Here is a 7,519-nt window from a genome sequence, read left to right on the forward strand (position 1 = left end):
TTTTAGAGTAAAAATAAACTTACTTGGGACTGAGGTGGTACTTAAGATGGGGAAATTTCAATACAAAAATGGAGAAGGTCCTGGGCACACTGGGACAAGTTAGTCATCTCACTTAACATCTGGCATTGAGCAGGGAAGCAGAGACAGAGCACTGGCTGGCCTAACTCTGCCCAGGTAGAGGAAGATGGAGAAAATACCAGATGACTCTTGGCCTTAGGTGTGTTATCCCACCCACCAGTACTATTGACCCAGTTAAGGTTTTGTGTTTCTACTAGTCAGAAAAACAACTTATCCCCTTGCATGGGGGGAAAGGGGTCATAAGTATTTGCATTCCAGCAAAGAGCCCCAGGTGAGAGTGTGAGCTTTCCCCTGACTACAGCCTTCCTTGGGGAGGGGGCTGGTCTGTGGGGGATGAACTGGAGCGAGCACTGAACAGCTAGGAATAACCACTCAGAAAAGACAGAAGACATCATTGTGGGAGAAGGCTGGAGTTCAACCTGGCTCTGTCTGTGATCATTGAACTTCTTTAACCCTCTTTCCCATCTGTAAAAGGAGATGCTGAGATGGCCCTGTGCCCTTGAGCAAATGATTTTGCCATCTCCAACCTCAGAACCTTTTAGAGATGCTGGAAGGATTACACAGGCTACTACTGGTAAAGAATTTGACATAATATCCTGTACATAGTAGGTACTGATAAATGGTAGTTGTTATTTTAAAATTTATATAATTATTTTAGAAATGAGCCTGTATCCTGATTGGATACATCCCCATGGAGATGGAGCACTTCTTTTTAAATATATATTTTTATTTGTCCTAATTAGCTATACATGACACTAGAATGAATTTTGACACATCATGCATAAATGGAGTATAACTTCTCATTCATCTGGTTGTACATGATGTAGTTACACAGATCATCTAATCATATATGCACATAGACTAATAATGTCTGATTCATTCTACCCCCGGTACCCCTCTTCTCCTTCACTCTTCTCTGTCTAGTCCAAAATACCTATATTCTTGATATGTAACATTTTTATGCACATAAAAAATCCCAGTTTAAACTGCCCCTGGGAAGGGAGGGGGTATAGGAATAGGAAAGACAGCAGAATGAATTTAACTTGCCTTTCCTATGTACATATATGAATACACCATAGTGAATCTCTATATCATGTACATTCCCAAGACTGGTATCCAAATTAGAGTAAGACATAATTAATTTTTGTAAAAATATGTCAAAATATACTCTACTGTCATGTATCACTGATAACAAGTTAAAAAGGGGGAAATAAAAAAAAACCCTGCAATTAATTAGAGTGCAAGTCAGATGTCTACCACCAGGGGGCATGCTATAATGCCACGGCTGCCAAGACAGTTTGCCTGGCTGGGCTACAGTGGCCCAGTGGGGTACAATGGGCCCTACCAGCACAAAGCATGTTTGTTATTCTGTAAACCTTTTCATAAAATATGCTTTAAAACTCATGTGGTGATCTTATACATTAATTAGCAACTAGCATTTATAGGTATATTCAATGAAGAACATAATTTAGAGCAAAATTCAAAGTCCTAAGCACCTAAGTGAAGTCTCTCTCAGCACTTTCAAACTCCAGTGGCACTTGGGATTTCCCTCTCCATGGCTAGTATGTCCATCAACAGCAAAATGGATAAATAAATTTTGGTGTATTCATGTAACGAAATACTAAGTAGATATGGAAACAAACACTGCATCACACACAACAGATTTTGTAAACATAAAACTGACTGTATAGGCCAGATATAAAAGAATAATACTGAGCCAGTGCAGTGACACAGGCCTGTAATCCCAGTGATTTGGGAAGCTGAGGCAAGAGGATTACAAACAAATTAGAGACCAGCCTTGGCAACTTAGTGAGACTCTGTCTCAAGGTAAAAAATAGAAAGAGATGGGAACATGGCTCAATGGTAGAATGCCACTGGGTTCAATTCCCAGTACTGAAAAAAGAAGGAGGAGGACTGATAATACCAAATGACTGTAATTACATAAAGTTCCAAAACTGATCAGAATAATTATGTTAGAAATCAGGATGGTGTTTGTCCTGAGGAGAGCCATGATTGGAAGAAAGTACAAAAGGGTTCTCAGGTACTGGAATGTTCTATTTCATGATCAGGGTGCTGGTTACAGTGTCTTGGTCTGTTTCCTATCGCTCCAATGGAATACGTGATACTGAATAATTTATAAAGAAACAAACATTTCTTTTCACTCTGGGAACTGGGAAATCCAAGGTTGAGGTATTGCATCTAGGGAGACCTTCATGTTGGTGGGGACTCTGGAGAGAGAACCAAGGCGGTGTGGGGACTCACACGATGAGGGGGCCTCAAGTGTGAGCCCCAAGAGGGGCTCAAACCAGCCAAACTTTATAATAGATGTAGAGATAACTCATTAGCCCATTAAGAACGGATTAATGTATTCACAAGGGCAAAACTCGCATTACCTAATCACCTCCCAAGATTCCACACCTTTAAGTATTATTAACCTATGACTTTGGGGATTAAGTTTCCAGCACATGACAAACATTCAAACCACAGCAAATAATGAAAAGTCACCTAGCCTCAGGCTGAGGACTCATGCACTTTTCTTCATATGTGTCAAGTTTTAATTAAACATTTACTAAAATAAATCTGGGGGTACCAGCATGTGCATAATGGACAAAAGGAACCTTGGGTTTGTGGCTACCAAGTAAGTGACACTTCCTTCCCAGTGGCATCACAAAGGATGTGACCACGACTTAGTATGTCAGCTCCTAGGCACTGGGGATTAGCCCAGGAGCAGACACCTAACTCAAGTGAGCTGATCAGAGCCCTTCCCTAAAGTAAGGATGCCTGTTGAACAAACTTCCCCCTGATGCTGGGGTTGCAGATGAGAGCAGGAGAGTCCCAGATGCTTCTAATCCCAGTTTCGTTCCTTCCTCAACTTGCCAGAATCTTCATTCTTTTAATTCTGTGAGTCAATCCTATATCCCTCCCAATTAGGTGAAACAATAAATTGCTTTTTATGCTTAAGTTTGTTTAGTTTAGTTCCTGACACTTAAAACCAAAGAGTCTTGACTAATCCATTGAGCAACTGGGTGGATCGCAGGGCCACTGTATTAGGTACACAGGAGGAAGAAAAAGGGCAAGCGGCCTGAGACCATCTCATCTGGGAAGGGGCAGATCTCTTCCTACTCAGGAGCTTTTCACAGCCTGACAATGGTGTTCTGTGTCATCGGTTTCTATGCCTGTGGGCTCGACTAGCCCCCAAGGTAACCACACTAATGTGTAATCACTTCCTAACTTGGAGTTCAAATTAAGTTTATATTTGCTTAAACTATCAAGCTCATTGACTTTGAGACTCCAACCAGCCTAGCTTAGAAATATTTCTTTCCTCCTGGGTTTCTCCCGTCATTAAGAACCATGAAGCCCACAGGGGTGCTTACCTAGTTCAAGGGCCTGAGTTCTGGCCATGAAAGTCCTCAGGAGAGGCTGACTCTTCTGTTTTTGCTCTCAGTACCACATGGTGTCACTGTTGAAATAGACAGTTGTATCCCTCTGTCATTGTCCTGCCCTTGTCTCTTAGCACTGATGAAATACAGCTGCTCCAGCTGTTCCCATTGTCCTTCACCCACTGCTGGACAGTCTAGGTGGTTCCCCTCTACCTGATTCCCCTCTATCCCCTCTCCTGGAGTGAGGCTTAGAGGGCATCACAGGGCATACCACAGGCTCCACACCCCTGGGGACAGGGAGTTTGGCTGACCCCCATTTTCCCAGCTTAGACCCACCTCTAGTTCCTCAGCTCAGGACACGGACACCAGCGTCATAGACATTTCCCCACGGCCTGCTCTACAAGGGTAACAGGCTCTATAAGGTCTCTACCTGCAACTTCAGCTGCTCTGTGCCCTGAGCTACCTCCCCACTTCCCCTGTCTCCCAACTTCTTCATTCTGCCCCTAGAACGAGGGAAATCCTAACTCAGGCCTCTGTCTCCATTTCCTACTTCATGATGAATTCCTAAGAGTTGTGGATGCAGAAGGCACCAAGTGACACACTCTCCTGTGTGGGAGACAAAGACAATATATCTTATTTTTAAAAAATAATAGTTGTTACCTTGAGACCATTTTAGGAATTGCACCATATGTATAATAGTCATAGGAATCAAGGCTGGTATTTTGCTGGATTATTGAAACTATGCTTTCTTTTTTTCATTGATATAAATTGCATTAATTTGCATTCTAGTTATTTAAACAAATATTCCTGAGCAGTTTGGACAGATTATGAGTGGATCTCTTTCCCCAAGAAATGAGGTAGAGGGTTTTTGGAGAATGTCCTTGCTGAATCGGTAGCTAAGCTTTCTCTGGAATTTGGTGGTTTCCCCAGTCCTATATTTCCTCAGGGCTCTTGTTATTTTCTGATAAGTCATGCTCTTCCAATTGCTTTATCTTTCCCCACAAAGTTCAGCAAGATTCCTCCGACCACCACCACCACTTTTTTTTTTTTAATACAAACTGAAAGACGCCTTTGATTTTACCAACACACTGGATACAAGATACCATCTGGGGATTGCACAGGGACTCCCAAAGGGGTTTCAGCCGCCTGAGCTTCCTCCTCCATTTTCCTCCCCTTTGCTGGAAAACAGCAGTTTGCACAACTGATTTTCAGTTATGTTCTGCAGAGGTTAAGGAATATTTCCTTCAAAATAGAAGCCCACACTTATTATGGTTCTCCAGTTATAGACAGTGTCCTCTGTAGGCAACCATCCATAGCAGCTGGAATTTCCTCCAATGTGAGGATAATGGTCAATGAAAGCCAGATAATTTTTGTAATCTGGGGAGTACTGAAGATTCTCAGATGAATGTTGCATCAGTACCTCAAAAGCATCTTCAAATGCTTAACCCAGCTTATCTTGTTCAACAGAATTCTTGCTTCATTGAAAAAAATTGAGGATTCTGTTCATAGAGTCCAATGTGGCATTCACTTGTATGAGATGGGAATAGCCTTCCCCTCTTCTAAAACACACCCATCCTCCTCACGTAACTTGCAACCTACCATTGAAATAGCTGTGACGTTCAGGGGAATGTCACATGTGGGGGAAACCACCAAAGAATTTTTGGTAAACCTTGTGGGTCTGAAACTGCACTTTCTATAATAGGGGTTGGGCAGAAAAGAAACTAATAGGATTGTGGTCTATGACTGGCCAGTGTTAGTTCTCACACTTCTAAGTTATTCCTGCTTTCTGAATGAAGAAACCAAGCTCAGGAAAGTTGAGCAACTTGGCTAATAATATTCCCAAGAGCTGGGGTGGGGGTGACACCCATCATCTCCTGCATGGGTGGGCACATCCTCTGTGGAATCAGGGGCCACCTGAGAAAGCTGAGGCTAGCCTTTCTGTCTCCTGATACCACCTAGGATGCTTTCCATGGAACTCTGAGGAGAAATTCCGATTAATTATTATCTTCTTGAATGCATGACTGCAGAATGTTTGCTCCTTTTGATAAAGTCCCATGCCCCCATTTTGGAGCAAAAATAAATGGGCTTTTGTTCCCCCAAATTTTTAGAGCACCTGAGGCAGAGCCTGCTTGGACCCAATAATAATAGTAGCAGCTATTGTTCAAACCTGTTTATCAGACAGAGTCTCAATTCATTCTTGGGAAAACATAAAACAATTTAATTTTTTTCGAGTAACTGTTGCCAACTGTGTCAATTTCCCCCTTCCTGCTACATATAAATATTTGAGACATGAGAGTCCTCCTATATGGGACCCTAGCCATTGTTTATATAAGTGATATATAATATTATTATATGTGTTTTTAAAAACATTTCTGATTTTTTTTCTTATTCATGTCCCCAAAATTGAAGGGGTACAGATGAAAGGAATACTCGTGAAGTCTTCAGCCTCCAAACCCTGAAGATAGACTATTACCCTATACAATTAAGTAGTTAAATGTGCCCAGAACTATTCCAGAAATTTTTACTTAAGCACTGCTATAATTTGGATTTGAATGTCCTGCAAAGGCCCAGTGTGCTAAAGGCTTGGTCACCAGGCTATGGCAGTATTGGTAGGTGATGGAACCTTTAGGATGTGAAGCCTAGTGGGAGGAAGCTAGGAATTGTGGGTGTGCCCTTGAAGAGATTGGGGCCTTCCTCTCTCTGTTTGCTTCCTGACCATCATGAGGTAATCGGGCCTCTTCCAGAATGCTCTCCCCCATGATGTACTGTATCCCTACAGGCCCAACGCAACAGGGCCAAACCACCATGGGTAGTAACAGTGAAACCTCTGAAACTCTGAGTCAAAATAAACCTTTCCTCCCAATAAATTTATCATTTGTTTTGCCACAGTGTAGGAAAGGTAGCTAACACAAGCATTTATGAAGAATTGTTCAGAATTGCATGATACTATTAGTCTGTGTGGCAAACCCTTTCTCTCTCTCTCTCTCTCTGTCTCTCTCTCAGTACCTGGGATTGAACCCACAGGCACTTAACCACTGAGCCACATCCCCAGCCCTTTTCTTATTTTGAGACAGGGCTTCGCTAAATTGCTGAGGCCGGCTTTGAACTCTGGTCCTCCTACCTCAGCCTCCCAAGCCACTGGAATTACAGGTGTGTGCCACTGCACCTGGCTGCAACCCCTCCCTTTTTAAAATTTCTTTTTATTCTAATTTGTTATATATAACAGCAGAATGCCTTACAATTTATATTCCACATATAGAGCACAATTTTTCCTATCTCTGATTGTATATAAAGTATATTCACACCATTCATGTCTGCATATATGTACTTAGGGTAATGATATCCATCTCATTCCACCATCTTTTTTACCCCCACACCCCCTCTCTTCCCCTCCCACTCCTTTGCCCTATCTAGAGTTCATCTAATCCCCCCATGCTCCCCCTTCCATCCCCACTATGAATCAGCCTCCTAAATCAGAGAAAACATTCAGCATTTGGTTTTTTGGGATCGGCGTACTTCACTTAGCATTATATTCTCCAACTCCATCTGTCTACCTGCAGATGCCATGATTTTATTCTCTTTTGTTGCTGAGTAATATTTCATTGTGCATATATACCACATTTTCTTTATACATTCATCTACTGAAGGACATCTATGTTGGTGCAACCCCTTTCTCTACATGATCTTCTTTCTCTGTTTCTCATTAAAAGGCTTTCTTATTAAACAACAGTCTTCCTTTCCAGAGCCTGCTCCAATAAACTGAGGGCACATTTTATTCTATCTGTAGGATTTTACACATCATAAACAATTATTTTATTTTATGTATTTATTTATTAACTTTTAAATTTTATTTTTTCTAATTAGTTATACATGACAGCAGAATGTATTTCATTTCATTGTACATAAATGGAGCACAACTTTTCTTTTCTCTGGTTGTATGTGATGTAGAGTTGCACCATTTGTGCAATTATACATGTACCTAGGGTAATGAAGTTCGTCTCATTCCACCATCTTACCTCTTCCCATGCCCCTCGCCTTTGCCCAGTCCAAAGTTCCTTCAT

At 41.7% G+C, this 7,519-nt stretch overlaps 1 pseudogene across 1 annotated transcript; it reads right to left on the bottom strand.

Annotated features, from left to right (window-relative positions):
- Window positions 1-4,251: 4,251 nt before the first annotated feature.
- LOC308648205 (transcription factor Spi-C-like) lies at window positions 4,252-5,060 on the bottom strand (annotated as a pseudogene). Its single transcript has 2 exons — window positions 5,029-5,060; window positions 4,252-4,933 (listed from the first exon to the last, which is right to left on the bottom strand). The product of its transcript is annotated as a transcription factor Spi-C-like (transcript).
- Between the last annotated feature and the right edge of the window lie 2,459 nt (window positions 5,061-7,519).

The sequence above is a fragment of the Spermophilus citellus genome (assembly GCF_964194105.1).
Source record: "Spermophilus citellus genome assembly, chromosome: 4".
NCBI classification, from domain to species: domain Eukaryota; kingdom Metazoa; phylum Chordata; class Mammalia; order Rodentia; family Sciuridae; genus Spermophilus; species Spermophilus citellus.